Source organism: Coenobita brevimanus, chromosome 47 (genome assembly GCF_032717465.1).
Source record: "Coenobita brevimanus isolate Jiangsu-jjx chromosome 47, ASM3271746v2, whole genome shotgun sequence".
Taxonomy (NCBI): Eukaryota; Metazoa; Arthropoda; class Malacostraca; order Decapoda; family Coenobitidae; genus Coenobita; species Coenobita brevimanus.
In genome coordinates, this window is record NC_137000.1 from 31,731,171 (window position 1) to 31,752,651 (window position 21,481).

Consider the following 21,481-nt stretch of genomic DNA (forward strand, 5'->3'; position numbering starts at 1 on the left):
AGGGTTGAATGTAGCCTTAAACTGAGTATAATCGTTTGAAGTTGGCCAAAATAAGCTATCTATGTGTACCAACTACAGAAAAACGATTACTCTGTATAATCATTTTTAATGTTTTGACTGCCAAGATTTTGCTCAGTTAGGCAAAATTCCTGGCGTCGGTCAGAACAGTATACTTAAATGCACCAACCACCTCGAAAGGGTTAGGGGCCAATAACCAATTTACTTCCCTCAGTCACATGGCATAAGCGAAAACCCTCCAGTCACTACTACGGGATCGAACCTGTGGGGGGCCGTCACTGGGACTGGCTCTAACCACTAAACCCGCAAGCCATCGACACACCTAACATGGGCCTAATGGATTTATGCAGACAGACACACATTTCACGCTGGCTTGACTTCACTGGTTGTGGTGGCTGCCGGGGGACTCAATGTGTATATGACCATTGACCTTCACAGTGATGGAGGATAAACATTAAAGTTGCCGCACCACTCCCACCTGGACACACCTTGAAACACATCACGGTGACGATGTAAGCCCCTTTAACACCGGCATGTTATTTATAGCTTGTTCTTACTGCTGCCACACGATTTTATTCAGCTTAGGAGACACTTCTGCAACGCAGCATGCAATGACATCTTTGATACCAGAGGCTCCCGTAAACCTATATACAATCATTCTGGAGACAACATGACAATAACACAAAAAGTCATCAGATTAAAATTGTTATCCTTGAATCAATCTATTATTTACTTTATATATATATATATATATATATATATATATATATATATATATATATATATATATATATATATATATATATATATATATATATATATATATATATATATATATACTGTATATATATATATATATATATATATATATATATATATATATATATATATATACTGTATATATATATATATATATATATATATATATATATATATATATATATATACTGTATATATATATATATATATATATATATATATATATATATATATATATATATCCAGATAGATATATTTATATCAATCTATCTATGTCTATATCTACCGTACTTCTACCTGTCTATATGAGTCAATCTGAAAATGCATCGGCTATAATATCTACAGAAAAAAAATCTATACACTAAAACGACTGAGGCGGACCGAATTGTTATATGACCTCAATTTTGCCGTTATATAACGTAAAATGAACACTGAAGTGAGCATATACAGTAAAAAAAAAAAAAAAGAAAAAAGAAAAGAATACGTAAAATTAAAACTGACAAGCTGACTAAACTGGTATATACGTATGTGAAGTAGGTTACAGTATATCATCCCTAGCCACCAGCCATAACTACAAAACACAAACACACGGCCATATATCAACTCTGAGTGTGCGATTGTGCAGGATAGACCCTGACTTTTGACGCCCATTTCACGGAACACTTGTGATCTTAGATGTGAGTAGCCTGCATCCCATTTACAGCGTATATTTAACAAGAATACGGAGACGTCAGAGAGGTTTTTATGATCATCACATGCTTTAGAAATTACCGGTATCGTCATAAATCAAGGGCTTCTCCACACCTTCGCGCTCTCAGTTTTAACAGTAAGGCCTGCAATGACAAACATGGAAATCACTGCCATACATCTTTGGCTAAACAGTGCCCTAAGAGAACGTCCACCCGAAATACACTCACACAAGGGCGTAGGAAAGGAGGGATTTGAGAGGTAAAACATCTTCTACCCGAAAATACTGAGATGGAGGGAAGGAGGGGAGATGAAAGAAGAAAGATAACTTAGTTGCGAGAATATACTGCGACATGTTATGCTCATTTTTCTTTTTAATTTGCATATTAGTGGTTACATACGCATAGTTATTTTTTTCTTGTGCCTTTTCCTACAAAAAAAAAAAAAAAAAAATCCCATGCTTGTTATCATGGTGAAGTGATTAACAGGTGGATGAATAATTAGAGACGCAGGTAAAGGTAAGCAGGATCAAAAGCAGACTACATTTAACTTCAATATTATGACGTACTTTCTCTTTAATTCTTCTCATCTCAAACGATTCTGTGTTGGAGAGGCTTCTGGAGCTGGGAGGGAGTTAGTTACGATAAACCTACTCATAACCAAGCATGTCCCTTAAAAGTTCATCTAATCGTCTGTGTAACTGTCAAAAAAGTAAGGAGAAAAGACGGCACTGGGTTGAAGGGGTTATGAGAAAATGTAAAGGTGAAGGTGTTACTTTTATATGATCTTTACTGAGCTCAAAGGTGACTAGATGAAAAAAATGATAGCCTTCATGCGCCCCTTCACTACGAGGCTGCTCTAAGCTGAGTAAAATCTTCTAGTAGCAAAGTGTATAATAAAAAATGAATAGGTAAAAAACAGCTGTAAAATCAAAAGAGGGAAGCCAGAGGTGGGGCCAAACACCTCATACCACCGGGGAATGTTTATTTGTCATGCCACGTTACGGGGTTCATGGTCTCTCTCTCTCTCACACACACACACACACACACACACACACACACACACACACACACACACACACACACGGTACGAGGGTAGAAGGTCAAAATAGTTCTACAATGTCCAGTTTTAAATTTCTACATTGCATAATTAAAAACAATTATATGTCTCTCTCTCTCTCTCTCTCTCTCTCTGGTACCTGTGTAAGATGCATTTTACCAGGCTCCTTTGACCCACTCTCAGCTATATAAAATCGTCTAGCGCTTGATGGCTTTATTAAGAGTTATTCCGACCATGAAAGGGTTAACGGTTACAGTAGCGTCACTCAGGCTCCTATGACTCACTTTCAGTTGAATAAAATCGTCTGACAAAGTGGAACAGAAGAAATGAGTTGTCCTGATCATGAGACGAATTCATTTTTAAAGCTAACTCTTAAGCTCTCCCTGCATTTCTATTTACCATTTATTTTAAAGAATAGATGAAAAATAATTGAAAAACAGACTCAGACGTAAAAAGAAAAAAAGGGAAAAACAGTCTCTCTCATTTGCATAGTGGTGTTTGTGAGGTGAATACAGATATCAAAATGAAGGCACGTTGTTCTCCCTCCCTTGCAGCCTTCTGAATAATAAAATTTTAAGTGTTTCTTGACCTTTATCTTTGGGATGGGGATGGGAGCTGGAGAAAAATAAGAGATGTTAAGAAAAGAAAGATGGCTGAACACAGGAATGCTGGTATGTAAAAATGAAACGAGTATGAACGATAAATATACAGACATAATAGGATAAATAAAGAGGAGAAATAAAGCAATGAAAGTTCCAGTGCTATAAAAAGGAGCAAAATGGTGAAAGGATAAAAAAATAAATTAGAAGGTCAGGTACAAAACGAAACACACAAAATATCAAGTAAGAAAAGTAAACAACGAATACGAAAAAAAAAAAAAAGAGACGAGATGAAATATACAAATAAACTAAAACGAACAGCAACTAGAATATCCTCCTCCTCCTCTTTCTCCTCCTTCTCCTCCTCCTCATCATCATCATCATTTTTCCCACCTCATGATCGGGTGAATGGAAGTTAGAGAAAAAGTAAAGGAAAGCAGTAAAGACTCAACGAAAACAAGATCAGATAAATAAAGAGCAAGGATGAAAGATCAGTGATGTTAAAATTAGCAAAGTCTCGTCCTTGACCGATAAAATTCTGGGTAAAAGCCAGATCGAGATATGAATTATTCCCTGACCGCTTAAACAAAGAGAACTTACGTGTGTGTGTGTGTGTGTGTGTGTGTGTGTGTGTGTGTGTGTGTGTGTGTGTGTGTGTGTGTGTGTGTGTGTGTGTGCCCTTTAACTCTATGTGCCTGCAATGCTAATCTCTCCTAACACAGTCCAGTTCAATATATCCCTCCATATTCTCACGTAACTTACTTTTCCACCTTCACTCTTACGTTCTTCTCCTTACCTACTACCACTTTCTACGCTCACTTTATCACGTTTATATTTCTCCTTCTTTTACCATTCTTGCCTCTACCATGTGTCCCCTCTTCATTCTTACCTATTTACTCTTACCTCTACTTTCTTGTCACACATACCTTACCTTTAATCCACAGCTTTCTTACATTTTTTCACTCTCACTTACTTATCTTAGTCTTGATTTTTCCCCCCTTGTTTTCTTATTAATTTTCCCTCCGTCCCCCGCCTCGTCACTCCCACCTTCTTTTTCCCATTCTACTCTCACCTTTCTCCATATTTTCCCCTGCTATGCACACCTTCATTTTGTCTTTAACTTGCTTTTCCCTTTCTACTCTCCCTTTCTCAGGTATCCTCACATTTTTCTCATGTTCCTTCACCTTCACCGTCCACACATCACCGTCATTTTGTCCTTACTTTGTTTTTCCATTCCTACTATCACCATCTCACCTCTCACCATTATCACCTTTCTCACCTATCCTCACTTTTTCCTCACCTTTCTTCACTTTCAATTTTCACACCCACCCTCACGTTTCTCTCACCTCTCTTCACTTTCACTTTCCATCTTCATTTCGTTCCTACCATGTTTTTCCCCCTCTACTCTCACTCTCTCACCTCTCCCCACTTTCACCTTCATTTTGCCCCATTTACCCTTCCGCTATCGCCACAGGTGGAGCATCGCGCCGCCCCCGAGGTCATGGTTAAATCATGTGACCTTCGCCCGCTCCAGGCCTCACCTTCCACTCGCTACCTGGCGCATCGAAGGGAAGGTGACCAGGGCCTGTATTCTCGTAGGTTGAGAACGTTCCCTAACACCTCTTCCTAAGCGATTTTTTTTCCCCATTACTCCTTACTATCCTCTTCTGTGTCATTCAAAGCATTCCAATACCACCATTTTCAGCAGAGCATACGACCTAAGGCAACAAGAACCGACATATTATTAAAAAAAAAAACGTTAGTACCAGATGAGAGAGAGAGAGAGAGAGAGAGAGAGAGAGAGAGAGAGAGAGAGAAACTCGACTTCTCTCTATCACGGTAGACACGACACAGACGCAAGTAAACATAAAGATTAGCAGCTGATTTAGCCAAACCTGAAAAATCTCTCTTGTGTTGCTTACTCTGTTGCCACATTTTTAGCAGGAGAGCTAGTCTGAAACTGTATTCTTTCTCTCTCTCTCTCTCTCTGTTGTGTACGTGAGAGGAGTTCCTTTCCATATCAATTACGACCATCAATCCGACGAAGTATTCATTTAACCTTTGCCATCTCCAGACGATTTTACTCAGCTGGGGAGATCACTTTGCCTGTGAGAAGGTGCTTGAAGGCTATATCTACCTCCTCCACTGCAAGAAGCCTAAATGAAATCGTCTGGATAAAGCAAAAATAAGATAGAAAACATGTCAAAGAACTGAAAGGACTACTCTCTCTCTCTCTCTCTCTCTCTCTCTCTCTCAGCAGATACAGAAATCCCAATATTATATCCATAATGGAAAATGCCAAGACTAGTCGCCGAGCAGAGGTTCAGCTGGGTCAGGCCATGTGTCGCTATACAGGGAAGGAAGGAAGGAAGGAAAGAAGGAAAAAAGAAATAAATAAAGAAGGAAGAAAGGATGGAAGGAAGGAAGGAAAAAAGAGAGCAAGCAAGGAAGCAATAAAGAAAGAAAGGCAGGAAGGAAGAATGAAAGGAAGGAAGGAATGAGGGGAGGAAGACAAAAGGAAGGAAAAAAGGAAGGAAGGAAGGAAGGAGAAAGTCACAGCTGGGGCCGAAGGAGAGGTCCAGCTGGGAGTGCCTTCTGCTGCCATAGCGGCGGAAGACAAGAAGGAAAGTGGTAAAAAATTAAGGAGGAAGGAGTGAGGGAGGGAAGGAAGGGACAAATGTAGGAGACTAAAGGAGGAGAAAGAAGAAGGACGACAAGAGGCAGGAGAGAGAGAGAGAGAGAGAGAGAGAGAGAGAGAGAGAGAGAGAGAGAGAGAGAGAGAGAGAGAGAATCTTAAGGAAGGAAGGTAAGAAAACCAGAAAAGGATGAAGATGTCGAACCTATAAAAAGGAGAGATAAAAGTGGGAAATAAAAGACATGAACTGGACACACTGAAAAAAATGCTAGAAACTCACCGCAAATTTTATAAAACTATATATACATCCAAAGCAAATTCCCCTAAGCGACAGAGAGCAATAAAACACACACACACACACACACACACACACACACACACACACACACACACACACAAAGCAAGAATAAAACTCCTCTCTCAAGTCTCTATATTTCCTTTAGCAAACACCAAAAGATTTTAATAACCTGAGTGAGTCATAGGACCTGGTTTTATTACTCTCTCCATTAACCCTCTCATCGTCGGGGCAACTTTTCTATTCTATTCCATCTAATGCGATTTTATTCAGCTGAGAATGAGTACAGGAACCTGAGTCTGTTAATGGGAAAATCTGAATAGAGGAGTGTGAGAGAGATGAGAGACTGGGGAAAATGGTAGGTAAAACGAACAGAAACAGGAAAAAATAGGAATACGGACAACAGGAAAGAAAGAGAAACCTGAATAGGAAGGAGAACGCCTAAAAAAAAGACGCAAATAAACAGTAGTCAAATATACAAAGAAAGAATAATGAGAAAAAAAAAGAATTAACGGCTAAGATGAAACGGAAAGACAAGAAACTATGAAGACTTATGAAAGGGAGGAGGGAAACTGAAGACAGAAGAAAATGGACAAAAATTACATTAAAAAAAAGGAACATACTTAATAAACACAGAAACACAGAAAAGAGAAAAAAATATAAAGCCAAAAGTTAACTTTGAGAAAATATATCCACGAACAACCAGGAAAACCTATGAAAAAGAAGAAGGACAAAAATCCTCATTCCCAAACCCTTTTTACAGATGAGCAGGCAGGCAGGACGAGAGAAGGGGATATGCCGGGGGAGGGGGGAGAGGGGTGTGAAGGGAAGGGAGAAAAGTTGGTGAGGTAGAGAGAGAGAGAGAGAGAGAGAGAGAGAGAGAGAGAGAGAGAGAGAGAGAGAGGGGGGGGAAGGTGAGGCATGCAGAGAAGGAAAGGGAGGGGGGGGGGTAAAGGAGGAGGGGAAGGAAGAGGGTGAGATATGAGGACGGGGAAAACTGGGATGAAGGAGGGGAAAAGGTGAATGGAATAGAAGCAAAGGAGGGGAGGAAGTGAAGAAGGATGGGGGGGGAAGTGGGGGAGAGAAGAAGGGCAAAACACGGGGAAAGGGAAGGGGAAAGGAGGGGAGGAGAGAGAAGGGGGTGAGGAAGGGTGGGTGGTGGTGGTGACAGAAGGGCATTATGCAAAACAAGAGCAACACGGCTGCAAAGAGGTAAGGAGCATATTGGAGCGTACAGGAGGGGGAGAAGCAGGAAGAGAAGAAAGAGGAGGAAGCGGATGTGAACGAGTTAAAAAGAGAAGCTGAGTCCTTAATCCATCCTTGTTGCTTCCCGTCCTATCCCACGCTACAAAGTCAATATGCATTACTGTCGTCAGTGACATTTTTCTGCACTGCACCAATAGCATGGATTTCTCGCTATACATATCCTCAGTTGTAATTCTCCAGTGGGTAGGCAACTGTTCAATATCATAACAGATCAAAACTAGACACAAATGTACCGTACTAAATCCATCAAATAGTTAGAACCAAGGAGTGGCCTGGCATACCCTCTTTGACTCAAGTGAGATTCTGAAACTCGAGACTGTTCGCAGAAAATTCTCCAGTTGCCAGCGTAAGGCACCTGATTCCATCGCAGGTGCCGACATAGTTATCGGAATTGCGAATAAATGAATGAATTCCTTTATACTAACAAGAGATGCATGTTTACGCTGATAGTGATGGGACGGTGTTGGCTATGGGTGAATGGTGAACACAATTTAGTGGAAGCGTGGCTGAGTGGCCCTAAGCGGGACTCGTGTAAATCGTATGGTGCAGACGCGGAGGGCAACTTTTCACATTATTTCTCTATCCTGTCTTAGAAAAAGTTGTATAAAAGAAAGAGAAGAGGGAGTACGCGAGAAACAATATTGATTGAGAATATGCATGGCTGAGTCAGAGAAGAGTAACGGGGTCATTACTGGCAATTAGGTGAACATTACCTGCATCCTCGATTATCTGAAAGCAATAATGACATGCGAGGGGAACATCCAACACTTACCCCAGCCATTACCTTGCCACATTTGAATGCCCAGCAACACATTACCTGTACCCCCCCTTCCTCACTCACTCTCTCTCTCTCTCTCTCTCTCTCTCCAAGAAATACATCCCCCCCCCTAATTGATAGCCAGAATTGTTCCCCCTCTTCCTTAATTACCGGGTATAATAATAAGCAGCCTGTAATATGCGCCATAAATAATAAGGGCCGAGGCGGAAAGGAGATGAACTTGGTGGTAGGAGGAATTATAAGGCGCTGTGGTGGACCCCTTCTGACACACCTCGGGTCATAGATCACAGGGGTGCTTAGTGACCTGTTCTAAGGGGTAAGGGGGGCATTTAGGGGGGGCTGGGGGACGTTTAATGGAGTGCTTAATGGGGCTTACGGGGTTAGGGAAGAGTTGGAGGCAGAGGTACACTTAGGATGGGGTTGAGGGGATTAGGGGGCATTGGAGGGGTAGGGGTGTCTTTGGAGGGATAAAGGGGCGTTTAGGGGGTTAGGTGGGAATTAAAGAGCCATAGATAGGGCCGTTTAAGGGGGAGTTAATGGAAAACGGGGCGTTTGGAGGGAAGAGGAGATCAGGGGCAAATTTAGAGCTGCTTAAAGGGTCAGGGCAGCGGTTACGGAACGGGACGGCGTTTACGGGGAAGACAATCGAAACATTTAGGTGGTCGTAACAGGGACGTTAGAGGACGCCGCACGAACATTTATGCCTTCAGGGATGTTGTAACGGTGTTTAGGTGACGTCGCATGATCTCTTAAGAGATGATGCATGGACGTTATGGCTTTTTTTTGTTTTTGTTTTTTGTTTTTGCGCAGAGAGAGGGGAGTTTGAGGGGCAAAGTAGTAGCTTGGGAAAGCTTTGAGAAAGACGTTCAGGGACTGTGGGGTTGTGGTGGTCAAGTGTTCAGAGAATTGGTCTGCTGTTCGAATGGATGGGAGTTCCATCCCAGGTTTAGCCAGAGCAGATCTGAATCTCACTAAGACTGACTTTTACTGAACTTTTACAAGATCCACCAGCATGCCATAGGAACACTCCCGCTAATACTATCATACCAGTTCTGAATGAGACAGTCCAAGTACGAGTATGTATTCACTAGGGAACGTAGGTATTTGCGCCCAAGTGGTGACACATGGAGGTGTTTGGTAGGTAGGACGTTTGCAAGGCCTTAGCATACGGGGGGGTAGGCTTTATAGGCATTAAGAAGGGCAAATAAGATGGACGTTTACGAGGGCAAACGATTTTACTTAACTCACATGAGACCCCTCTGACTGATGAGGGGAGAGAGGGGCGATAAGGTACTCTCCATGTTTGGGGGGTGGGGGAGGAGAGGGGCAAGACACTGAAGAGAACAGGGGTGAAGGAGGGAGTCCGGTGGAATGGAAAGGGGTAGAGGAGGGGCGGTGGAGAGAACAGGGCTGGAGGGAAGGGATGGTGGAGAAAACAGGGGTGGAGGGAAGGGGGCGGCGGAGAGAATAGGTCGGCGCTCTAATTTGTGAGTTATATCGGGCAGCTGGTGTATTTCAGGCAAGGAGGCCAGGAGAGGCTTATATCTAGAACACATTTTCACTTTACGATCCCCCTGGACGTTCTCAGACCAGCCCTGGATTGAGATTTTACGATGTGGTTTGCGCTGGTGTGGAGTTTTATGGATCCCGGTAAAAATGGTCGAGGCAATCGCTTTTCTTTATAACCCTTAAGTATACTCGCTAATTTTTACCATGCTTGATTAGTCGGATCAATTTTGATCATAATTACTTGTCTACATCCCGCAGCTTCAGAAGACCAGCTTTTTTTTCATTCAAGGAAGAAGGAATGAAAAACCAGGTGCTCACACGACTGATCACTTCAAGAAAAAGTAAAAACAAAACAGAGCCAAATTCAAGATTCACCTACACCAAAATACCTACGATTCACAAATCAATTTACCATGGTTTCCCTGTCATGACTTGGAATTGTTTTCAAATGAAGGATTATGCATGAAGGAGAACACTGTACTTTTCTTTCCTAGTTGTTCTTGCAGAAAACAGGTGGTACATATTTTATTCTCCACGTAGTTGACTTATATTTTTGCTGAAAGAAAATGACAGTGGGAAGGCTTCACACTATTCCTTTATTTTTCTTTACCTTCCTGCCAACATAAATTATGGCCACCTGTGGGAATTAATCTCAGGTCTGTTCGTAAATCTGTCCCCTGTTATCCCACTGCTGTCCCCACCCCATCCTTATGTGGGAAAAAAAAGGTCGGGCGATAATGTTACCATGACACTCATCGATTCCCTGTCGTAAAGGGGATTTGTTTTCCTAAGAGGGACGAGGATGTGGGAGAGCAGAGTCCACTCATGTTTCTAGTTCCTTCAAAAAAAAAAAAAAAAAAAAAAAAAAAAAAAAAAAAAATTTGTTACTTGAGGGGAATTATCGTAAAAACGTAGTTGTTTTAGCAAAGGAAAAGGAAAGAAAGTGCAGGTTCATCCTCATGTCTCCAGTTCTTCCTAGAAAAACATATGTACTGTACGTTACAACACGGCAGGTGACCGTAAATTCCACGACGACGACGAAGACGACGACTACGACGACGATGATGATGATGTCCGGACTTTCATTAATGCTGGACCCGACCCAGGCTCACTGAAACACAGACTTCTGTGGTCGCGGAGCTGTGTGAAACCAGTAACGAGGTCCAGATTTTGTCCATGTTTGTGAGAAAAATGACGGCTCAGAGGCTCGCTGGAGGACTTGTAATAATCCGGGGTGGTAGACTGAGCCCCTTGTCTTTCTTCGGTTTCGCAGTCCTGGGCATGTCGGCGGTCAAGAGAAACAAGACAGAGGACACCCTTAATAACCGCACCCACCTCTGCAGTACTCTAGGGCGAAATTAATAAATGTATACTGGTTAAGCACCTCAATGACACCTTTCTGGCTCTCAGGCCGTCCCAGTACAACTAACTGCCCAGAACTTTGCCTTACCCTTCTGTATTATATTTACATCTATTTCGCTACGACGCAAGTACACGGTCGACTAAACGCACATCACACACACACACACACACACACACACACACACACACACTACTAATAACCTCCACCCAAAACGCACACCAGACACATTACAAATATCCATCACCCCTCTACACGCTCTATAATGCCTTAACCCCTTCCTTCAAAATGGGACAGTGACTCAGTGAGTGAGTGGGTGACACAGTTAGGGTCACACAGGATTTGCAACCTTAAATAGTGAGTGAATGAGTGATACAGTTAGGGATACACAATGGGTTTGCCCCCCACCCCCTAAACAAAAGACTTGGCTCTGCAGTTCATAGGAAAGACATGCAGAAACTGGGTAGATCGAGTGTTATCCTTGTCATTACCCAAATTCTTGCTTCGATGTTACTCTGTGGGAGGTCTTCATATGTATGGATCATCACTATTCCTGCCGCAGCTATACTTTTATTTTCCTTTCTACTTTCAACAACTTTTCATCTCCTTTCTTTATCTCCAAATCCGTCTGCACCACAACATTCCCTTTATCCATTTTATCTCTTAACAGTACAAAATTCATCCTCTCCTTCAATCCTGTCTCCCTTTCCTCCTCCGCACCTCCTAAACTATTCCTCCTCTTCTCTCCACGTATGTTCCTTCACTCCACATTTATACCTTTCTCCAGTCCTCCATTTCTCTCCACACAGGTTCCTCCACTCCACATTTTTTCTCCGCCTTTCCTCCATCACTGTCACCCACTTTTATATGGCTCCCATTACTCATCCCTTCTTTTTCTTCCACCTACTTCACAGTCACATCACTCTTCATCCTGGCTTGACACTTCTATCTCATCCTTTCTACTGTCTCTCTCTCTCTCTCTCCCTTAACTCTGACTTCCTCCTTTGTTGTTCTCCCCCTCCATCTATCTCCCACTTCTTCTATCTACTAGGTCTCTCTCTCTCTCTCTCTCTCATCGGAAGCGCTGTCGGCCATTTAAAGGTGAGAGGGACAGCTGCTGACATCCCTCCCCACACAGCCTGACCACCACCTAAACACTAAATAGTCCACACTACCCCAGCTTTATGCCGGCCTGACACTAATTCTCTCTCTCTCTCTCTCTTTCTCTCTCTCTCCCTCTCTCTCTTCTCTCTCTCTCTTTTCTATGTTATTCTTAGTGTCGGCAAACGATACAATTCAGCTAAGGAATTATAAAAAGGCAAAAATACTCTCCATTAATCCTCTGAAGGGAACGGCTGTACTTAAGTGATTTATTCTTGCTTCCGCCAAACGATTTTATTCAGCTAAAGTAACCCATGCCTTCAGGAGGGTTATTCCTTTCAGAAATGATGACAATTAATAATTCATTCTTTTTAATCCGTAGACAAATTGCGTTAAAATTAGGAGGAACACTTAGGAGACAAAGTACATACTATTATCACCCACACATAATTGGATGACACGTAAGAGAAAATCATTTGGTTAAGAGATCGTCTACTAAAACATCTAAAAAAAAAATCCTCTCTTACATTCATTTCAAACCACACACAGTCAAACATCAGCCATATCTCAAGATCCATACATCCAAACATCATACAGCTCAAACACCTGAACTTCAACCATCACGTCATATACCCAGCCAACCATCACAACATACACCCAGCCAACCAGCACAACACACACCCAGCCAACCATCACAACACACACCCAGCCATGCATCACAACATACACCCGGCAAACCATCACAACCTACACCCAGCCAACTATCACCACCTACACCCTGCCAACCATCACATCATACACCCAGACAACCATCACAACATTCACCCAGCCAACCGTCATAACACACACCCAGCCAATCATCACATCATACACCCAGCCAAGCATCACATCATACACCCAGCCAACAATCACAACTTACACCCAGCCAAACATAACCCACACACACACAGCCAAACATCACCCAGTCCAACCATCGATGAGAGCGAATGTCATTAAGTACAACCATTCACACATCTGACACTATATAAGTCCTCTATAAATGATGGAGGGTGTCGACAGAAAGTGGGAGTGGGAAGCGGGAAAATGGTAGTGAAGGAGAAAGCAAAGAATGGCAATTTACAGTGAAATGAGGGCGTATGGAATGCAGAAGGGGATGTAAAGGGACGTAGTGGAGAATGGTGGTGGTGGTGGTGGTGGTGGTAGTTTAAGTGGCAGTAGTAGGTAGTAGTTAGTAGTAGTAGTAGTAGTAGTAGTAGTTAGTAGTAGCAGTAGTAGTTAGTAGTAGTAGTAGTAGTTAGTAGTAGTATGCAGTAGTAGTAGTAGTAGTAAGTAGTAGTAGTAGTAAGTAGTAGCTTTAGTAGTAGTAGTAAGTAGTAGTAGTAAGTAGTAGCAGTAGTAGTTGCAACCCAAGGCTCATATGAACGTGAACCCTTGAGTACTGAAGGCTGCTCTCCCTCTCCCTCCTCACCCTCTTGCAAATCACCATCCTCCTTTTCGGCGGTAGAGAGGGAGACCGAGCACGAGATGGCGTCTCCAGCACTAGAGAAAGAGTGAAAGAAATAACAGAGACCTGAAGCGTGGGGGAAAGAAGCAGAGAAGGAATGAGACACGAAAGAGAGAGGTTGGACAGGAGATAAACAGGAAGTTGATGAGAGAGAGAGAGAGAGAGAGAGAGAGAGAGAGAGAGAGAGAGAGAGAGAGAGAGAGAGAGAGAGAGAGAGAAACTTGATCCGAATGACAGGAAGACAGAAGAAAATACGAGATAGAAAGAAGAGAGCAAGAGTCAAGAGGAAAGAGGTAGAATGAGAACACGAGAAACTGGATATGACGGAAAGAAGAAAGAGGAAGAAAAACACCGGATGCGGAAGGAAAGAAGAGCCGCAGAGTTGGGAAGGAGGCCAGAGGAGAGAAAACAGAAACGAGATATGAAGAATAATGAGACGAAGAGGAAAGAAAAAAATGGAAGGGGGGTGAAGGAGGTGAATGCGGAAGGGATGGATGGATGGATGGATGGATGGAGAGAGAGAGAGAGAGAGAGAGTATGGAGAGGGGAAGAAAGAATGAAGCAAATTAGACGCAACTGAAAGGAAACAAAAATACGGGAAAAAGAATGGATGGAAACGAGAGAGAGAGAGAGAGAGAGAGAGAGAGAGAGAGAGAGAGAGAGAGAGAGAGAGAGAGAGAGAGAGAGAGAGAGAGATGTGGGCAAAACAGAAACCGGACGAAACAGAACGAAAGAAAACAGGGAAGGAAGGAGGAAGGAAGCGACCCAGAGGGAAAGCGGGAGCTGAGTAAAGAAGAAGAAGAAATCAAAGGCAAGGAAAACAAAGATGAGTGCCACAAACAAGACTGTAAGGATAATATATATATATATAAAAAAAAAAAAAAACAGGCCAATGAAAGAAGAACCAAACACAAGGAAAAATTTTGAACAAGCCAAAAATGAACGAGGCAAAAGAAAAAAAAAACTAAGATAAGAAAAGTGAGGGGAAAAAATGGTCAAGGAAGTGGGGAAAAAACGAGACAAAAATATATATATAAAAAAAAACACACAAGAGCGAGCATATAACATGGATAAAAATAAGAAAAAAAGCAGAAAATACATGAAACTGAAGGAGTGAAAAGAAAAGAAAGAAATGCCAATGAAAACTTATATATAAAAGCATAATAACAAATGGTAATTGAAAAAAATTACAAAACATTATTGTCAAAGGAAAATTAACGTCAGGTCAAAGGAAAGGTAAAGGAATAATAATAATAATAATAATAATAATAATAATAATAATAATAATAATAAAAATAATAATAATAATAACAATAATAATAATAATAATAAAGCAAACTTAGGGAGATGATGGAAAAAGAACTGCCCAAGGAACAGGGAACATGGAGGCAAACATAAAAAGGAGCAGACGCACGCACACACGCAATATACAGTACACTCACGCACACACAAACTCACTCCTTCACGCACGAACAAACTCTCTCTCTCTCTCTCTCTCTCTCTCTCTTTCTGTCGAAAATAGTAACAAAAGGAAACTGAGGGAAAGTTACAGCGCCGAGCAAAAAAGTAAACCGGAAAAATATAAGTTAATGGAGAGAGAAAGAAACTCAGAAAAAAAGACATTGGTGGAGACAGAGAGAGAGAGAGAGAGAGAGAGAGAGAGATTAAAGCAGAAGGAACTGAAAGAGAAGTAAAGAGAGAGAGAGATGTGAAAAGGCAAAGTTGATAGAGAAGAGAGAGAGAGAGAGAGAGAGAGAGAGAGAGACTGTGTGTGTGTGTGTGTGTGTGTGTGTGTGTGTGTGTGTGTGTGTGTGTGTGTGTGTGTGTGTGTGTGTGTGTGTGTGTGTGTGTGGAGACAGGAAGTGAATATGAACAAGGCAGAGATGGCCCATTATGAGGTGGCCCTGGAGCATGTTGTCAATTTTGAGTGCGTTGAGTGCGTTTATGAATATGCTGAGTGCGTTCTGAGTCTGTCAAGTGCGTTTTGGGTGCGTTGAATGTGTTCTTTCTTCTGAGTGTGGTGTCGGGTATGCGTGTGCTGAGTTCGTTTTTGGGCTGCGTTTTGAGAGTGTTGTTACATTTGAGTGTGAGTTGAGTGCGGTGAGTTTGTTGCCAGTTCTAAGCGCGTGATGCCTTCTGGGTGTTGAGTGTGTTGCCAGCTTTGATTATGTGGAGTGTGTTTCGTATACCAAGTTCTGAGTGTGTTGATTCTGTTTGCTTCTTCGGTCCGACGGCGCATTTACCCCACGTTATTTAGACTTTAATCCATTTCAGGAGCGGCTTGGGACTGGAAGGCTTTATTGGACCCTTAAATAATCCCTCTACTACATGAGATTTTTCGTGTGCTGAGTAAAATCGTCCGTAGGCAGCATGAATAAAGTAAAAAAAAAAAAAGTTATAGGACTTTATTATTATTATTATTATTATTATTATTAATTATTATTACTACTACTACTACTACCACTACTACTACTACTACTACTGCTGCTACTACTACTACTATTATCTTATGTGCTGGATATTCTGAGTGCGTGGCGGGAAGAGTATATCAAGTGCGTTAAGTTTTCGTTGTTGTCAGTGTCCGTTGTCAGGCCAGAGTGTGTTGTCAGAGGGTGCGTTATCCCAGAGTGTGTCGTCAGCCTGTATGTTATTAGTGCGTTATCATCCTAGAGTATGTGGCAAGAAGGCGTGTCATCCCAGAGTGCGTTGGAAGAATGTACTATTATCCCAAAGTGTAGTGACAGAGTGCGTTGCAAGTGTATGTCGTGTGCCCTGTGTACGTCTTGCCAGCCGAGTGTGTTCCTACAGTGTGAAAGCTGAGTGTGTTGTCATCCCATATTAAGATGCTAGAGTGCGTTATTAGCCCAAATCGTGCTGACTGCCTAAAGTGTGGGAGGAGTAGTGTGTTGCATGGAATACTGTGTTGCAAAGGAGTGTATTGCGATGGGGAGTGTGTTGCAAAACCGAATTTACTTCTGGGGAGTGTTGCAAAGAAGGGTGTAACAAGGGAGAGTGTCATGCAAGGGAAGGTGCTACAAGGGAGTGTGTGTTGCATAGAAGGGTATTAAAGGGAGTGTGTTGGAAGGGTATTACAAGGAAGTGTGTTGTAAAGGAGTGTGTGGTGGCATCCCGAGTGCGTTAACGATCCTGGGGTGGGCTAGAGAGAGGCTGGGAAAAGTGCGTGCCGGTGTTCTTCCCGGAAAATTATTTGGGGCCAGCATTTTACGATAGCCCACAAACAACGGGGCGGACGCCACAGCACGCACGCACACACACACACACACACACACACACACACACACACACACACACACACACACACACTTTACTTGCTCCACAATGTTCGAAGATTCTCTGTTTAATTCTAACAATACATGATTTATTATTACCATCACACGTACAATACTAGGTTTATTTTCTCAAACATACCAATAATAGTTTTACTGTATGTATATAGCAGGTATATATATATATATATATATATATATATATATATATATATATATATATATATATATATATATATATATATATATAAATGTGTGTGTGTGTGTGTGTGTGTGTGTGTGTGTGTGTGTGACCAGCCTCACTCATCCCTGAGTGGCATTACATGAGCAACAAACCCCAACCAACCCTTGGATATAAACCTGCACCGGCTCAATCCGACTTTAGCGCCTTAATTACCCACTAAACCACCAGGCGCCATATTTTAGTTACATAGTTAATACCCAGCGTAGTAAATGTTTTCCGGTGTACAGGGAACCATTTGGCTTGTCACTCACTGTAGAGTCACCCGCAGACAGAAGGAAGAGGAAAGAATGAAGGAAAGACAGATGAGGAAGGAAGGACAGAAGGAAGGAAGAGAGGAAGGGGCAGTCACCCGAGAGCAGCACTACATCGAGTAAGTGGATGGTGAGCGCCCCCACCTATCACTATACATATATATATATATATATATATATATATATATATATATATATATATATATATATATATATTGTTACATAGCCTATGATTTCATCATCCTTTGTGTAATTTTAACGCACAGTATGCTGCATGTTTGATCACGAGCGTGTTCTGCCTCAGTCCCCCCCTTCTACCGTTATAGTAGAGTAAGTCGTACTCTCTGTTATTCAGAGCGGGATTTTCAGCTCTTTGTCCCCATGGCTTCATTTGCGCGTCCTTCTTACAGGTTGTATCAAGCTCTCCTGGCCCCTATATAATGAGCTCAGTCTCTGCATCATTGCCACTTAGATCTGCTCCTCATTTTGTTCACATCTCTGTCCTCCCCTGTATAAATATTATTATTGTGAGTGCTCAAGAAATCTCCAAACATCTAGCAGCTGTGTGTAATTTGAGTATAAGTGTTATTGCATTTTTTCTTGTACTGTGTAGCATAAGGTTGGTTCTTAGGCCTAGTGAGGTTTTTGATTGATGTTGGGTTTTATGTCAGTCATTTTTGATAATAGTTTGTATCTGTAATAATTTATCTGGCATTCACTGAGTATTATCTGGTATCTCATTTTATCAGGGCTGACTTAGATAAATTTACTCTTGCTAATTTCGTGTTAATAGAGGCTATTGCAGTTAACCATATATTTAACCTGTTTATTTGCCATTACATTATCCATATGAGTCCTGAATGTTTTATTGTTAGTTTGAGCATTAAACTTTAACTTGTAATTTTACCTAACTCTTTTGTTTTGAACCTGGAACTTTACGGGACAGTGGTGACTCTTAGCATTCTCACTTGGAGTGTACGTTGTCTTTCTCTGTTCCGTAACAATATATATATATATATATATATATATATATATATATATATATATATATATATATATATATATATATATATATATATATACATACCGGTGCTTTTGGTACCACTAAACTCGTCCCACTCAATGTTGATAAAAGGAAAACCAATTTGCGGTTTTCTATTTAATTCTTGTAAATGCCAAACGGTAAAATGGTTAAAAACAACAATTATTTACGGAAGAATAATAATAAGCCCGACTATACCAACGTCGACAATGACACACCAACATGAACATCAAAATTTTTATTATGACAAGGGATATATCAAACTTATTTTTTTTTTTAAATAAATGACTCCGCTCGCTGAAAACTGAAGCCTCGAAATGACCATAATTGCATTTGTTTATGTGCATGCCGAAACCATCAGAAAAAATTATTTACCCTGTGTATTTGTACGCCCTAATTATCATATGGGAGGAGAGGTACATTATTTAACACTTCATTACGACTACTTATTTTTAGAGTATTCTTCCTAATACCATGTGATCTTAATCAAAGTGGGAAAGACAATTCTAAATAAAGGAGTTAGACTGAACCTCATTAAACCCCTTCAATAACTGAGTTTTTCTCCCCTCAAGATTAAAAAATAAATCACCAGGAGAGAGCATGGATAAACTTTAAAGAATCATACGAAACTTCTGCCTCAAGAAGAAAATTTTTACAGTAAAAGAAACCACTGAATCTGCTTGTCTACTTTCCGTCCTCTTACCGACGTACTGTTAACAATTTCGATGTGAATTACCTGCTTTGCATTTACCGTTGGCAGCCGCGTTTACTAACCTCAAGAGAAACCTAAAACACGATAACTTTAAGCATCGCGGTACCGGGAAGTGTTTTAGGCCGAGAATAAGGAACAACGTAATTTTTGCTCCAACTTACGAAAGACGATTTTATAGACCCACAAGACAAAACCGTCTGATAAAACCGTCTGGAAGCAGCTATAATGTTCTATTAAAAAACGTCATTGTAGAGAAGGGGTTGGGGTAGGAAGGGGGACAAAAGGATAGGGAGAACGATAGGAAGAACAGTATTTTATATAAGAACAAAGGCTGAGAGAGAGAGAGAGAGAGAGAGAGAGAGAGAGAGAGAGAGAGAGAGAAAGAGAGAGAGTTCAGATCAATGGGCAAAAATCTAGTTAAGAATTTGCGAGCATTCGGACTGACGAATCCTTCACACTATGTCCAGGGAAGCAGGGTCACTCCTTTAGCCCTCTTATGCTCAGGACAAGTCTAGTATTCCATTCCAGCTAACGCCAAACGATTACACATCTGAAAGTGAGTCATAGGAGCCCGAGTGTCATAAAGCTGGGAGTATTTACGTGAATGGTTGCTATACGTGGATGGTCGCTATTCCTGTCACACTCTACAGGGTTGTGATTCAAAGTCAGTATGGTTTAATTTACGACATGTTTGTACAGCTAATTAGAGGCAATTTGCACACGGTCATTTGCCACAGTCACTATTTACATTCCAGGCACATGACACGCCCGATCCCCAACACAGACGGAACTAGGTATTTATGTGATTCTGTTGTCCTCTCGTGACTGTTATCTTGTATCAAATTCCAGCTAACTGCAGATGGTTGTATTCGGTTGAGAGTGCGTATAGGAGGAGCCTATGGGTGTCAATACTAGTACCATCATCCGCTTCACCATTATGTATTTTCGTTTTCTTATTGTTAATTCCCTCTCTCTCTCTCTCTCTCTCTCTCTCTCTCTCTCTCTCTCTCTCTCTCTCAGCTTGGGAAATACACCTGGTTGAAACGTGGTTCAATGGAGCTTGTTTTTAATCCCTTCACTACCAAGCGTCTCTCTTAATTTGAATAAAACGTCTGGTGGCGGCAAGAATAAAATGAACAAGGCGTAATCACAGTGAAGAGGTCAAAGGCCAAGCCACTCGCGGTCAGGTCAACTAGGGTATTGTATTTTAACTACCGGTACACCAACAGATTTGATTGAGAGAGAGAGTGTAAGAGCCTGAGTGTATTTAACAGGGGCGTGAGTGTATGCAGTGATTCGGGATAAGAGGTACGCGGGATGAGTTGTACGCGAGATGAGTGATGTGTGGGATGAGTGATACAAGGGATGAGTGGTACAAAGGATGAGTGGTACAAAGGATGAGTGGCACGCGGGATGAATGGTACAATGATAAGTGGTACAAAGGAGGAGTGGTACAATGATAAGTGGTACAATGATAAGTGGTACAATGATAAGTGGTACAAAGGAGGAGTGGTACAATGATAAGTGGTACAAAGGATGCGTCGTATGTGGGATAAGTGGTACGCAGCGCCCAATTAACTCAACTCGCAACTTTCTGAAAAAATGGGATATTGTATGACGGAGTGGACAAGTGCATCTGAATATCAGGTGCAACGGCAAGTAGCACAATCATATACGCAGGTCGGCCAAGAACCACCTCCTTCCGTGTGTTATGGAGGCCACTTAGTAAACAGGAGACGTAGTGAGAATGGGAAACTATAAGTTGTCTGATTGTGTAGTAAGTTGCTGTGTGTCTGGTGTCTGTAACGTGCAAATACAAGACAATTTTAACAGCTAATAAAGGGAGAAAATTTATTGTAAAAGCAAGAAAATTTAATCTGGCTTTAAACACTTCTCCCTGCACCGCTGCGAAGATATACAGTATGCAAAAATATCACCTGGCACCAAATCCTGCTTTTTTGCTTTCCGGGCCCTATTCACCCTAATACAAATGGGAGTGAGGTTAGGAAGGTGGTGATGATGATGATGATGATGATGATGATGATGATGATGATGATGATGATGATGACGATGTCGATGACGATCATGATCCCCTCAATATACTTTCCAAAACAAGTATATACATACTCTGGATGAGGCACCTGAATCTTCCAATCCCTAGCTGGGCGTACTGAGCCAAACGAGAGGCGAGGGCGAGCCTTGTCCAGAAACGATATATCTGAGGGTAAACACGACCCCTCACCCTCACCCTCACCCTCATCCTCCACAGCCAGGCTCAGTCACCCTTAACATTGCGGCTCCCTGCAGCACCACCACCATCACTACTACCCTTGTCTTCATCAGCCACCACTACTATCACTTTCTCCGTCACTGCC

At 41.7% G+C, this 21,481-nt stretch overlaps 1 protein-coding gene across 2 annotated transcripts in view; it reads right to left on the reverse strand.

Moving 5' to 3' along the window:
• The window catches only part of LOC145399074 (small conductance calcium-activated potassium channel protein-like), a 610,512-nt gene that overhangs the window by 269,775 nt on the left and 319,256 nt on the right, over positions 1 to 21,481 (reverse strand). The gene's annotated exons all lie outside the window — the stretch shown is intronic.